The sequence below is a fragment of the Panthera onca genome, chromosome C1 (genome assembly GCF_046562875.1).
Source record: "Panthera onca isolate mPanOnc1 chromosome C1, mPanOnc1 haplotype 2, whole genome shotgun sequence".
In the NCBI taxonomy this organism is placed as follows: Eukaryota; Metazoa; Chordata; class Mammalia; order Carnivora; family Felidae; genus Panthera; species Panthera onca.
This window is the reverse complement of record NC_138346.1, coordinates 163,883,394-163,897,949: the sequence shown is the minus strand read 5'-3', so window position 1 is coordinate 163,897,949 and position 14,556 is coordinate 163,883,394. Positions and strand designations below refer to the sequence as shown.

At 36.0% G+C, this 14,556-nt stretch overlaps 1 protein-coding gene across 7 annotated transcripts in view; it reads left to right on the top strand.

Annotated features, from left to right (window-relative positions):
• Positions 1-14,556, top strand: part of LRRC7 (leucine rich repeat containing 7) — a 561,274-nt gene that overhangs the window by 249,154 nt on the left and 297,564 nt on the right. The window lies entirely within an intron of this gene.

Below are 14,556 nucleotides of genomic sequence, written 5' to 3'. Positions count from 1 at the left end.
AGAGAGACAAGTAAATAAACATTCATGCTGCATTTAAATCACCCTTCCTCTCTTAAGTCTTTTTGTTACCAAAACTACATGCAGCAATCCATGGGTAAATGCATCACTTTCCATGCCAATGGATTTTTTATTATTTATTCGTTAGATCTTAATTCAGTAGTAAAATAAAAATCCTGTTTATCAGAGATAAATACATTTTATGATATTGTGATCTCTGAATAAATAGTCTATGCCTTTTTGTAGAGCTGATACATGGTCATAATGGAGTAAATTGTTTTATATGGTAAAGCAAGACAATGAATGATAAGGTTTAATTAGGCAGTGGTTCAGTTTTAAGTCTGATGTTGATTTATCATAGCTTCAGAGAGACTGATGCTATAATTTAACGACTTTAATGAAAATGAATTAACATGAAAGCCCTTCCTAATTCTGCAGCAATTAAGTGATTTTTCTCTCATCCTCTAAAACATTTCTATGCAAGAAGAGATTTGAACAGCATCATAGTGGGCAAAATCACTATTGTTAGTTAAAATGAAAGGCAATCAGAGTTGAAGGCATTATTATGTGTTTTACTAACTTGCCAATTATTCCACCCTTTCCCTAAATGCATGCAAAACACTAAGGACAAATAATATCCTCAACTTTCTATGAGAGTGAGTTTCTCTCAAACACACTAGAAAAAGAAGAAATGAGCAGCCAATTATATGATAAAAATCTTTAAAATTTTCAGCATAAGAGAAAGAGATTCAAGAAGTATGTATATAAATTCTTAGGGAAGTCTATTTTGGGATGCTTTATTATGAGCTGGGGAGAATATGTTACCATGCAGTTGTTCTCAATTAACAATAAATATGCTTTTTGGTGTTTGGCAAATCATTGGACCATTTGTTTAGAGTAAAGCATATTATTTTGCCCTATTAAATGGCTCGCTCACAACACTCTCAATGTGTTATTTATCTGAAAATCACTAGCACTTGCCTTACTCTAAAACAGGTTTCCTTTCTACAAAGCCCATTTCTACGCAAGATTACAGTGTTAAAATAAACTGAGGATTGACTCCCTGTATTTCCATTAGAGAATATGATGGCAACAAATACCAGGCCTGTGTCCTTGTCACCCTCTCAGCCTGATGCCAGGACTTTTAACTTTTTCTGACGTCTTCGTCAGGAAATAAAATCAACAAGCAATGCTTATGTGTATTATCTGGATTTACTCCACGGGGTATGGAGTTTACAATCGGGTAACATAATATATATTTTTAAAAAGGAATTACCCTCACCTTCTCATCATTCTGAGGTCTGTTCTGTCACCTAAACTGATAACTTTTCCTTGAGTAACAGCAGAGCCTTTTCTGAGCTGAGTGATTAACCTGTTTTCTGTGTCTTTGTAAATCCTGGAAAACTGTAAGAGAAAAAAATTGAACTGATAATGAAGCATGTGAGCCCTCTCTCTACTACTCTGACTCCCTCCCCGCATCAGTATAAACTCCTTGAGAACAATAACTGCTATACCATACACTCCTTCTCCATCCTCAGTGGCCACATCAATGTGCAGGCAGTAAGTGCTCAATGAAGTGGTTGATTGATAATGAAGGAAGAATTCATCGATCGACTATGAAGTTAGATTATGAAACAGTTCATTTCACTGTTATGAATGTTTGTTTTTCAATGTGCTTATTTTTGAAATAGAGAAAGGGAGAGAGGGAATCAGGTATCACTCTTTAACTCATTTTATCTATGTCAGATTTATTCCTCTGTGAATCAACTCATTGTTGGTCAAGGTCACAGAGACTTCTCAAAATGTTTGCCAGACATGTCCCTAAGGCAGAATCAGTTGCATGACTGTCTCGAATTATTCATTAGCGTACCTCCATTTGGTTTTTCTCTTCATAATACCACTAAAATAGACATAGTCTTGCAGGAGACTTTTTGATTATCCTTGCTTACCTTCCTACCGAGTTCTCCATTCTCTTCACCAGAGTGGTTAGAGGTAAAGCAAACCATTCCAGTCTGTTTATTCTTCTTGTTTTTTTCTCTCTCTTTCTTTTAAGGTGTAACTTGCCTATACAGTTTCTCATAAATTTACTAATCTAATTCCTGAATGTGTTTCCTTTCTCATGCAGTAGATTGCTCCCTCTGAAATCTCCCTATAATCATTGCTTCCTACTCAGTGGAGTATTGCCTCATTTACCAAATATCTTTGGGGAATGAGGGTTTATATACAAACTAATTTTCCAAAATAAAATTATAATTTATCCTTCTATATATCAAAATATTTAATTTTATTTAATCATTCTGGTTGGAAATTGTTCCAAGGATGTTTCATATTGCATTATCTTCTTTAAATTGGTGTAATTAATGCAATTTAAATTTTCCAGGTTGATTTGAGTTCATCATGGGCTGTCTTATTGAACTTTTATTTTTAATATGTGTAGCTGCTTGCCTCTAAGAAAGATAAGAAGGATAGACTTGAATAGTTCTGTTATTAATTTTGTAGTTTTTCCTATCATCCCTTCTATTATCAGATTATCAGTTATAATTTATTCATACTGGCACCCCTTCCTATTTGTTCCTTCTAATAACTGTCAGTTGAATGGTATATAAGGAATACAAACATTCTGAACTAGGTTTATAGCACTTGTTGCAGATATGTTAAATTCAGAGATAGGGAACTTTATTCTTGAGCACTATACTTAAAGTTTCAGGAAGTTGATACCATCTGAAATTTGACTGAAGGTAATTATACAACAAATGCAGTTTACTATGCCACCATGTAAGAATGCTACGTAGTCAATCATGAAAGTGCACTAAATTCAGAGTTCCAGAAAGTTTAGTTTGTTTGTAGTTGACATAGACAGTATGTATGGAACAAATGAAATATATAGTGCTTTGTTCTAAATGCTACCTTATGAATCTTGGGTAGCTAAGACTTATCCCCAAAGTAGTTTAAACCCTAGATTTGATGGAGGCAGCTTAACATAGATAAAATTTGATAGTATTTGGAATAAGGTTGGCCTTGTTTCAAATCCTGGCTTCCCCCGCAAGCCTCAGTTTCTTCTTTAGTTAAATGGGAGTAATAAGCCACTTTATAAAATTGTTATAAATATGAAATAAAGCAAGGTGCTTAAAACTTGTCCTCAAAAAATTCTATTTTTATCTGCTCCTAAATCTAATCCAATTTACTAGATATATAAATAGCCTGCCTGCCTTCTCAAAATTGAAAACAAAACAGCAATTATAAAAATTGGTATCACAAAATAGCATGTAAAAATATTAAAATTTTCTAAATTTATTTTCTTCCTTTATTTTATACAAGACATTAAAGTTTTTGTCTTTTATCAGCATATGGCACTTATATCACATAGTGAACCATTTAGACTGATGATATCTGTGAAATTCAGTAAGGAGGTTTTTCAACATGCACTATCCACAACTATTATCATGCATACTAATTCATACAAAAATTATAAGCAACAAAAATAAATTTGTTTATTAAAGAGGGTCTTCTTTTTAAAAAAAAAAAGTTTATTTCATTTATTTTGAGAGAGAGGGAGAGAGAGTGAGGGAGAGAGAGAGAGGGAGAGAGAGAATGAGCAAGTGTGAGCAGGACAGAGAGAGGGAGAGAGAGAATCCCAAACAGGCTCCATCCACACTGTTAATGTAGAGTCCAATGCAGGGCTCGATCTCACAAACCACGAGATCATGACCTGAGCCAAAATGAAGAGTCGGATGCTTAACTGACTGAGCCATCCAAGCACCCCAGTAATAAACATAAATTTTAATGCATTAGAGAACACTAAATCATTCCAAATTTGGTATTTGTAGGAAGTCTTTTATGTTTTTTTCTAAATATTTATCTTAGAGACAGACATAGCATGAGTGGGGGTGGGGGGATTGCAGAGAGAGAGGGCGACACAGAACTCAAAGCAGGCTTCAGACTCCGAGCTGTCAGCACAGAGACAGACGTAGAGCTCAAATTCAGGAGCCACAAGATCACGACCTGAGCCGAAGTCGGACACTTAACCAACAAGCCACCCAGGCACCCCAATTTTATGTTTTAATAGAAAGAGATACCTTTCAATCTAAGCCCTCTGACTAAAATCAAGTTTCTTTCCATATTTGTAAAGTATTTTAGTTCATTGCTTCAAGGTATTGATGTGAAGATATAATTAGATCCAATTTAATAAACACTTACTGACTTTTCATTGTTTTCCTAGGTCTGATCTAGGTACTGTCAGGAATATTAAGAAATTCATGTTAACTGATGAATCTCACTCTCTAACTCCATCCTCCTATTTTTCCAAATGACTTTCTCTTATAGCTCAAAACATGATTTAGCCCTGTCAGAACCACCAATCTATTAATATTCTGACATATCTGTCCAGCTTTGCCTTTTTGTTCATATATTTTCTTTTTCCCTCTTTACATGGCCTTGGATTCTGTGGTCACTTGTCAAATGATACCCTTGACACCTTTCCTCCTTTTATATCACTGTGCTCGCTCAGTAAAATTACAAACCTGGTTGAACCCAACTCTCTACCTATTGCTAAAAGGATCTGGAAAAAACATTCAATCACACTGATATCACTTTAAATTCATGATCGAAAATCTGAAATGCAGCCTTAACACTTCTCCAAAGTCACGTTTTACTTCCTTAATCCATTGCCTCTCCTCTTCTTGTGATTATTTCATTTGTTTTACTCTTTCTTCAAACTCCCATACCTTCTCTCCTATCTTTGTGGCTACTGATTCTACTCCACTGAGAAAATCAAAGCTCTCGGATGATAACTTCCCCCAGACACTTACCATCATATCTACCCATCTACAAGCATCTGCACTCGTATTCTCTGATTCCTGCCCATTAGTACAGATGAACTATTCCTGTTCCTCTCTGAAGCCACTGAATAACCAGCCTCTCTTGCCTACCCATGGATATCACTCCAACAATTCTCCTTACTTTCTACTACATAATCAAGGTTTTTTTCTGCTTGTTTACTCTAATTGGTGTATGCACATGCTGTTATTTTTCCATTCTAAACAAAACTTCTTAGCTCCTCTTTCCTGAATGACTCCCCCTCCCCCTGCTTGTAGCAAAAGCACTAGGTGGGGTTGTCTGTATTCTCTATCTACAATTTTGTTCCTCTTCCTCTCTCAAACCACTCTTATCTTCAAGCCCACTACTCCAACAACATCATTCCAGTCAAGATCACCCTGATTTCTTCATTACTAAATCTACAGGCAGTTTTTGGTCAGCATTTCACTTGACCTATCAGCATCATTTCAAACAACTGATCACTTCTTCCTACTTGATACGTTTACTTCATTTGGCTTTTAGAAGTCAATACTTACTAATTATCTGTCCCATCTGTCAGATTGATCTTGTTCAGTCTCCTATGTTGATTCTTCCTCTTCTCCCTATCCTCATTTTGGAGTCCTTCATGGTTTGGTTCTTGGTCCTCTTTTCTTCATTATCTCACTCACATCACTGGTGTTCATATTTTGTCTCATGGTTAAATACTATCTATGTAATCATGGATCCCCAGTTTTTTGACCTACAGTCTAGACCTCTCTCCTAAACTCTAGATTCATAAAAAACAACTGCCTGACTTCTCCTCTTAGAAGTCTCAAATTACACATGTCCAAAAAATGAACTGTTTATCTTGTCTTCAAAGCCTACTTCACATATTGCTTTTTCTAAGTTAAAGGCAACCCCTCATCCAAGTTGCTTGAGGCAAAAAAGCCTACAGTCATCCTTGATTTCCACCCCCCCCCCTTTTTTTTTCATACTCCAGATCTAATCTATCAGGAAATCCTATTAGTCTTACATTCAAAATACATTCAGGCTCCATTCATTTCTCTCTCCTTCCACTACTTTCACCCAGAAGTAGACCACCATCAACTCTTTTCATGTTTTACTATACAGCCTCCAGTTGTCCTCCCTCTTACAAAGGCCACCTTACTCGGGAACCAAAGTGATCCTCTTAAATTATAAATTAGATCATAATACACTCATGTCCTTCAATGTCACTTTATTTCATTCAGAGTAAGAACCAAAGTCCTTGCAATGGCTTAAGAAGCCCCAAATGAGTTGACACCCTCATCTGCCCACCCACATACACAACCTTATTATCCCTCTGACTTAATGTTTTGCTACTTTACTCTTCCTGGCTGTGTTTTAACCACTCTGGACTCCTTGCTATTTCTAGAATACACCAGGCATACTCAGGCCTTATAGAATTTTCACTATTTATTCCCTGTGCCTGAAAGGCTCTTACTTTCCACCCTCAGACATCCAGTCATATGTGTCTCTATCTCTCTCAGTTTCAAGTCCTTGCTCAAATGCCATCTTCCCAATCAGTGAGGCTTACCCTAATCACCCTGGTTAACTTGGACATTCCCAGGTATTTCTGATCCTTTTTATTCTGCTCTAATTATCTTTTCCCATAGCATTTCTCACTGCTAAGATACTATATAATTTTATACATTTATATTTCTATTAATTATCTTTGTTTTATTATACAAATTTCTCTGATAGAATATATAAGCTCCACAAATGAAGAGAATGTGTCCTTCTTTTTCAGGCTATATCCCCAATATTTTTTTAATGTTTATTTTTGAGAGAGAGAGAGCGAGAGAGAGGAAAAATGAGTGGGGGAGGGGAAGAGAGAGAGGGAGACACAGATTCTGAAGCAGGCTCCAGGCACTGAGCTGTCGGCACAGAGTCCGACGCAGGGCTTGAACTCATGAACTGTGAGATCATGACCTGAGCCGAAGTCGGATGCTTAACCAACTGAGCCACCCAGGAGCTCCTATATCCCCAATATTTAGTACTGTTCTTAACAGAATAAGTACTCAAATATTTGTCTAATATGTGAAATGACCCATTTCTCTCAGGGACCTTATTATTATAGTTAACGACTCAAATATCAGAGAATATCAAATATACAATAAGATGGTAAATCAGTGAATCTTCAACTTACAAGCAAGTACCATGTCTTATTATTTTTTGAGTATCATTTCATTTCAGACATTATATAATCTAAAATGCTAGGTATTAAGGAGAGCTACATGTCCTAAAATAGCTAAATAAATTATCATGTAGATCATTGAATATAAATGTATTTTTATGGATGATATTTAGACTGAAGATTTAGGTGAGAGAGTGGATGAGGACAGGTAAAAATTATAACACATTAAATAAATATATTCAGAAAGTAAGATTTAAAAACAGTTTATATGTTATATAAATGTCTTACACTCAGGTTTGCCTTTCATTTATGATCATAAGGATCAATGTTGCTCTTATTCTTGTTAGGCTCTATGTGTGAGAATGACAAAATTGTTTGCTACATTTAGACTCTAAACTTATCTATTGCAGGGGAAAAACATTTGCTTTCATACTTTATTGCCAACTTAAAACCTACTTAAAGCCTAACCCAAGATTTTAAAAACACTTGAGTTTTGATTTTTATTTTGACACCAATAATCTGTTTTATAATTAAATAAATCTGAAAACTATATTACTTATAGGTTTAAGATCATTATCAAGACTTAGATGTCTGCATTAGTTATAGATAAGATACTCCAAATAAAAGCAATTAACCAGATATATACTAAACTTAATGACTTTTAATTTTCTATCATGCTACACAGGAAAGATCCATATTTGATTGATTTCAGAATTCCCCCCTTTCCCTTCTTCTGCACACCCTCTGGAAGAATGACTGAGATAGAAGCAGCAGGAAAAAGGACAAGAATGAATAACCCACAAAGGGCATAAGTTCCTGAATAATTTTGAAAGTTGAGCAGGAACTTTTTGAACCCATTTTTTTTAAAGGAAGGGAAAAACAAAACAAAACAAAACCCCACAATTAATCAGATAAAATAGTCAATCATATCTTTTCTACTTCAAGCTATTAATATTCTGTTAATGCAATTTTGATCATTCCATTACATTAAACATTTATTTCTGTTTTAAATTCAGAATGCAGAAATCTAATTTTTCATTTGATGGTATTTCTATGAACATATTCAAAATAGGTTTTGTGATATAGTTACTGAAGTGAACATATAGCATTTCAGCCTAGGTTTGAATCTATTCTAAACATAATGAGCCTGAATCTCCAGGGATTCCCAAAAGTGAACTCTTCATGCCCTTAGAAGAGAGTTCCTTATGGGCCTGTGTTAGAAAGTTTATGTGTTATCTCAGCTGAAAAACAGGGAGTAGAACTTGAATTGTAATGGCCTACAAATGTTTGAGCCCACTTCCTATAGTAATCACAAATTAATATGATTGAAGTATATGTGCTGTTGAAGTACAGGATATGTATCCCTCTACTTCAGGATGAATACATTTGAAAATCTAAACAAAGTTCATGATAGAAAATGTGTGTGTGTGTGTGTGTGTGTATGTGTGTGTGTATCTATCTATCTATCTATCTGTCTATCTATATATCTACCATATATCTATGTAAAACAAATATCACCTTTCTTATAAATTGAAAACACTGTGTTTCAGAGGACCATACAGATCAGTTTCCAAGACTGGTTGATGAAGATGTGGATTCTATAATCAAATCAAATGTAATTTTAATAAGAAATAACATAATGAAGTAAAAAGGAATAAAAGATATAGTGTTAAAAAATTGAATTAAATCCTACCTTATACATTCTCATCTGTAAACACCCATTAGTATTTAAATAAGTCACCGAATCTTTGTGAATGTATGGTTTGTCATCCATAAAATCAAATAATATTGTTTAATATATCTTCCCCATAAGACTATTAAGATAAATTATTTTACACAGTGGTATAGAGAAGAGTAAGTTACCTTAATTCTTATTAATATATGAATTATATCTAGTGCCATACTAATTTCTTTACCTTCCTACTATCTAATACTCAGATCAACTCTTTGAATTAGACAAAAAATGAATAAGTGATGCTCAAATATTATATAAAATAATATCTAGTTAAGTGACAGCACTGAGATATGACAGCACAGTTACGATTCCAACCTGTACTTTTAACTCTTTGATAAACGACCTCTTCATGTTTAGGTTAAACTATAAGTTAAAATTATGCTCTAGAACTTAAACTCTAGGGCCCATGTATTAGTATATATGGTAAAGTTCCCCCTGGAAACCTTTGAACATTTATCTCAGATACTATATTGATTAGCTATAGGGATCCTTCAGCACACTAATTCCTATTTATTTGTTGTGTTCTCTTAGGTGGATAAATTTTACAAATGTGTTACCTCAAGCCAGCCCATTTTGATATTTGGTTCCTTTGTTGACTGACACAGTCTTCTTCCATTTACTGTTGACCCTTGAACAATACAGGGGTTGGGCACCAATTCCTACACAGTTGAAAATCCACATAAAACTTTTTACTCTCCCAAAACTGAACTATTAATAGCATACTATTGACCAGAAGCCTTATCAATTACACACAGCCAATCAACACATACAAATGTATTAAATACTATATTCTTACAATCACATAAACTAGAGAAAAGAAAATGTTAAGAAAATCATAGAGAAGAGAGACTGCATTTACAGTACTGCATGTATTTATCAAAAAAGAATCCATGTTTAAATGGACCCATGTAGTTCAAACACATGTTAGTCAGGGGTCAACTGTATTTCCCTTTTTTTTTAATAATTTATTTTTTTAGTTAGCAAAAGGTGAAACAATGATTTCAGGAGTAGATTCCTTAATGCCCCTTACCCATTTAGCCCATCCCCCCTCCCACAACCTCTCCAAGTAACCCTTTGTTCGTTCTCTGTATTTAAGAGTCTGTTATATTTTGTCCCCCTACCTGTTTTTATATGACTTTTGCTTCCCTTCCCTTTTGCTCACCTGTTTTGTATCTTAAAGTCCTCATATGAGTGAAGTCATATGATGTTTGTCTTCCTCTGACTGACTAATTTTGCTTAGCATCATACCCTCCAGTTCCATCCACATAGTTGCAAATGGCAAGGTTTCATTCTTTTTGATTGTTGAGTAATACTCCATTGTATATATATGTACCACATCCTTTTTATCCATTCATCCAAATATTTGTTATCTTTCCACATTTTTTTCTTGTGGTTGATTTCGAGTTACAAAGTGTTATGATCTGAAAATATGTATGGTATGATCTTGATCTTTTTGTACTTGTTGAGGGCGGATTTGTGTCCCAGTATGTGATCTATTCTTGAGAACATTCCATGTGCACTGGAGAAGAATGTATATTCCACTGCTTTAGGATGAAATGTTCTGCATATATCTGTTAAGTCCATCAGGTTCAGTGTGTCATTCAAAGCCATTGTTTCCTTCTTGATTTTGTGTTAGATGATCTGTCTATTGCTGTAAGTGAAGTGTTGAAGTCCCTTAGTATTATGGTATCATTACCAATGAGTTCCTTTATGTTTGTGATTCACTGATTTATATATTTGGGTGTTCCACCTTTGGAGCATAAATGTTTACAATTGTTAGATCTTTTTGGTGGATAGACCCCTTAATTATTATATAATGTCCTTCTTCATCTCTTGTTATGGTCTTTATTTTAAAGTATAAATTATCTGATATAAGTATGGCTACTCTGGCTTTCTTTTGGTGACTGTTAGCATGATGGTTCTCCATCCCCTTACTTTCAATCTGAAGGTGTCTTTAGGTCTAAAGTGGGTTTGTTGTAAACATCATTTAAATGGATCTTGTTTTATTACCCATTCTGTTACCCTATGTATTTTAATTGGAGCATTTAGCCTATTGATGTTTAGAATGAATACTGTAAGATATGAATTTATTGCCATTATGTTGCCCATAGAGTTGGAGTTTCTGGTGGTGTTCTCTGATCATTTCCAGTCTTTGTTGTTTTTGGTCTTTGTTTTCCCCATCTTTTCTCCCCTCAGAGAGTCCTGCTTAAAATTTCTGGCAGGGCTGGCTTAGTGGTCACAAACTCCTTTAATTTTTGTTTGTCTGGGAAACTTTTTATCTCTCTTTCTATTTTAAGTGACAGTGTGCTGGATAAAGAATTCTTGGCTGCATATTTTTCTGACTCAGCACATTGAATATATCCTGCCACTCCTTTCTGGCCTGCCAAGTTTCTGTGGACAGGTCTGCGGCAAACCTGATCTGTCTTCCCTTGTGGTTAAGGACTTTTTTCCCTTGCTGCTTTCATGATTCTTTCCTTGCCTGAATATTTTGTGAATTTGACTATGATATGCCTTGTTGATGGTGAGTTTTTGTTGAATCTAATGGGAGTCTTCTGTACTTCCTGGATTTTCATGTCTGTATCTTTCCCAAGGTTAGGAAAGTTTTCCACTATGATTTGATCACATACTCCTTCTACCCCTTTGTCTCTCTCTTCATCTTCTGGGCCCCCTATGATTCTGATGCTGTTCCTTAATGAGTCCCTGATTTCTCTAATTTTTAAATCGTGCTCTTTTGCCTTAGTCTCTCTCTTTTTTTCTGCTTCATTGTTCTCTATAAGTCTGTCCTCTATACCATTGATTCACTGCTCTGCCTCATCCATCCTTGCTGCTGTGGCATCTATTTGAGATTGCAGCTCAGTTATAACATTTTTTATTTCATCCTGACTAGTTTTTATCTCCACAGACAGTGATTCTAATCTGTTTGCATCTGTAGCTAGTATACTTACTATCATGATTCTAAATTCTGGTTCAGACATCTTGCTTGTGTCTGTGTTGATTAAGTCCCTGGCTGACATTTCTTCCTGTTTTTTTTTTTGTTTTTTTTTTTTTCGGGTGAATTCCTTCGTTTCATCATTTTTGGAAGAAAAGGAATTAACATGGTAAAAAAAATTAAAAATAAAAACTTAAAAACAACACAAAAAAATCAAACAAAGGATGCTAGATCCTAGGTTGTCCTGGTCTGGTTGTTGGAAGGAGCTTGATAGATTAGAGAAAAAAGGGAAAAATAAGAAAGGGGGGGGGGGGGGGAAGGAAAAAAGAGGAAAATGTTTGAAAATTTGAAAAAGTTAATACAATGAAATAGAATAAAATAAAATGATGGAAGAAAAAAATAGAATTTTAGAAGTTTACAAAAAAGTAAGAAATATAGTAGAAAAAATTAACGAAGAATATTTGTAATAGAATTGGAGAATAAAAATAAATTTTTTCTCTTTCTGTATTTAAGAATAAGAAAAGGAAAAAAAAACCTGAATAGATGGACCAGAAAATAGATTGAAGTGCAATTGAAATTACATCCTTTTCCCCTAGAAGTCAAACTATGAAGCACTTTATAGTCCATAAACTAAGCAGGTGGAGAGACTTGTGTTGTTCCTGAAGAGCCTGGTTGGCCCCGTGTGCGGGGCTTAGTGTAAAGGCTCCATTCTCCACTAGATGGTGCTCCTTAGCTTACTGGGGTGGTTTGTGCAATTCCTGTAGGTGTGCATGTTCATGTGCAGGAGGGGTGAAAATGGTATCACCCAGCTACCCTGTCTTTAGTATTGGAACTCTGTGATGTCCCAACCAGCAGTTGTGCACCTCTTCTTTGTCTCCAGAGTCTGTCCACTCCCCACTTTTACACTGCCTGTGACCAAGCCATCAGGTTGCCAGGTGACACCTCCCTCCTGAGTTTTATCTCAGATGTGGCTGTGTTTCCCAACCCCTCATTCTGAGGGACTGTGGCTTTGACCTGTTCTGACTCTCTGGGGGAGGGTTTCACTGAGCAGTGGCCAGGTGCCCACCTGCCCCCAGAAACGATCGTGGGACAATGCTGCTGCCTATACCCAGAGACCGTGGATGAGTGCCAGCCTGGCCCAGAAAAAGTTTATGCAATTGTGTAGCAGTAGCCTTTGAAGGATTATGGTAAATCACAACACACATCTGGCACCAGGCTTCCTATTTAACATCCTTGATCTAGCAACAGTGAATGTGGTTGTTCTCCAGTGTCTGTTGGGACCTTTGAGAGTCAGGTGGCCGCACAGCCTCTAACAAATGCCCTCCCAGCCAATGAACTACCTCTCTCTATGTGGCCATTGGACCCTTTGGACCTCACTCTCTTCTCCTGGGGATTTGCTCTTACCACCATAACTCCATCAGGTGTCAAGCTGTGGAGTTTCAGACTCCACGCTCCCCCTGTTTAGAGTCTTCATGGAACTTAAACCCTCTCCTTTCTTCTTTCTCCCTTTTCTTTCAGTCCGTCATGTACTCTTTCTTTTCTGTGCAGCTGCTTTTGGGCAAGGGGGATGCTTTCCATACTCTTTCCCCACCTGTGTCTGTCCTCTCTCTGCAAGCAAAAACAGCTCCTTGCCCTCTGCAGCTTTCTCCCTCAGTTCACCTCTCCGTGCCACATACCTGCTGAGTTCTGTGATTCTGGTTGTGCAGATTGTTGTGTTAAGCCTCAAATCAGTTTTCTAGGTGGGCAGGATGGTTTAGTGTTGATCTGGCTGTATTTCAGGGATGAGAGACTCAAAAAAATTTCCATGCTGTTCCATCATCTTGGCCCCTTCTCTGTATTTCTAATCATTATAGGTAACATTTATGCAGCACCTTGTGCCAATTGCTTTGCTGCTTTATCTCTCTATCCTCACCACAACTGTCTTTGAAACCATTCATATAATCAGCATTTTTCATAGTAGACATTGAACATTTAAATGGGTTACCCAACCAGTAAGTGATGAAGTTGGGATTCCATCTTAATCCAATAGACTCAGCTCTGAATAAGTTTAAGTTTGAACTACAAACAACATAATATGTTTTTAAACAAATAATTTAGTAGTATTTTCACCACAAAAGGGAATTACATTTTCAGTAGAAGATAAAGAGATACAATCTTTTCTTTAAAATTATTTTTTAATTTGCTTCTGCTTCTATGTCTTGGTTTACACATAATTAAGAAGGCAGGCACATGTAGAGATAAGGCATCAGGTATACCAGTATGCAATGAGCCCCAACTGGTTGCTGAACAAAAAAGCTAAAGTCATAAAGGAAGCCTTACCCACCTGTTGGTTGCAGATATCCAAAGGAAATATAAATACTATAGGAGAAATATTGAGGACATCTCAAGGATTGACATATTGATTTCTTTGCCATTTTATTCAGGTCTAGTTAATGAGGGTGGCTCTAGATGTTATGGCCTTTCCAAAAAAGAGAATTGGCTTTTCTCATTCAATTTGTATGTAACAGAGCTCCTACACTTCCTTGGGTTCTTAACTAAGAAGCAAAAATACTTAAGCAATAACTTTAGGACAGCATAGTTTCTGATGAACTTTCACATAGGGAGAAAAAGCATGAGAAATGTCTCCATACCCTCTTTTGTACCCTTATTTTGCAGTGGATAAATGACCTGTCTTGGTTTGACTGTCCTCCTGCTGCTTCACTGGGCTTCAAGGTTCTGTGGACATGGTGGTCTAGGTCAATGGAATCTTGGAAGGTGGTGGTTTTCTTTCTTGACTGTCCATCATTAAAAAGTTCAACAAAATCCTGCCACAAAATGTTCCTTATCCTCTTGTCAAACATGAAATACTGAGCAGGTCTAGTACTTTATAAGAATATTACCCCCTTAATAATTTCAAAAATTTAGAGCAGGTAGTACTGTAGACAT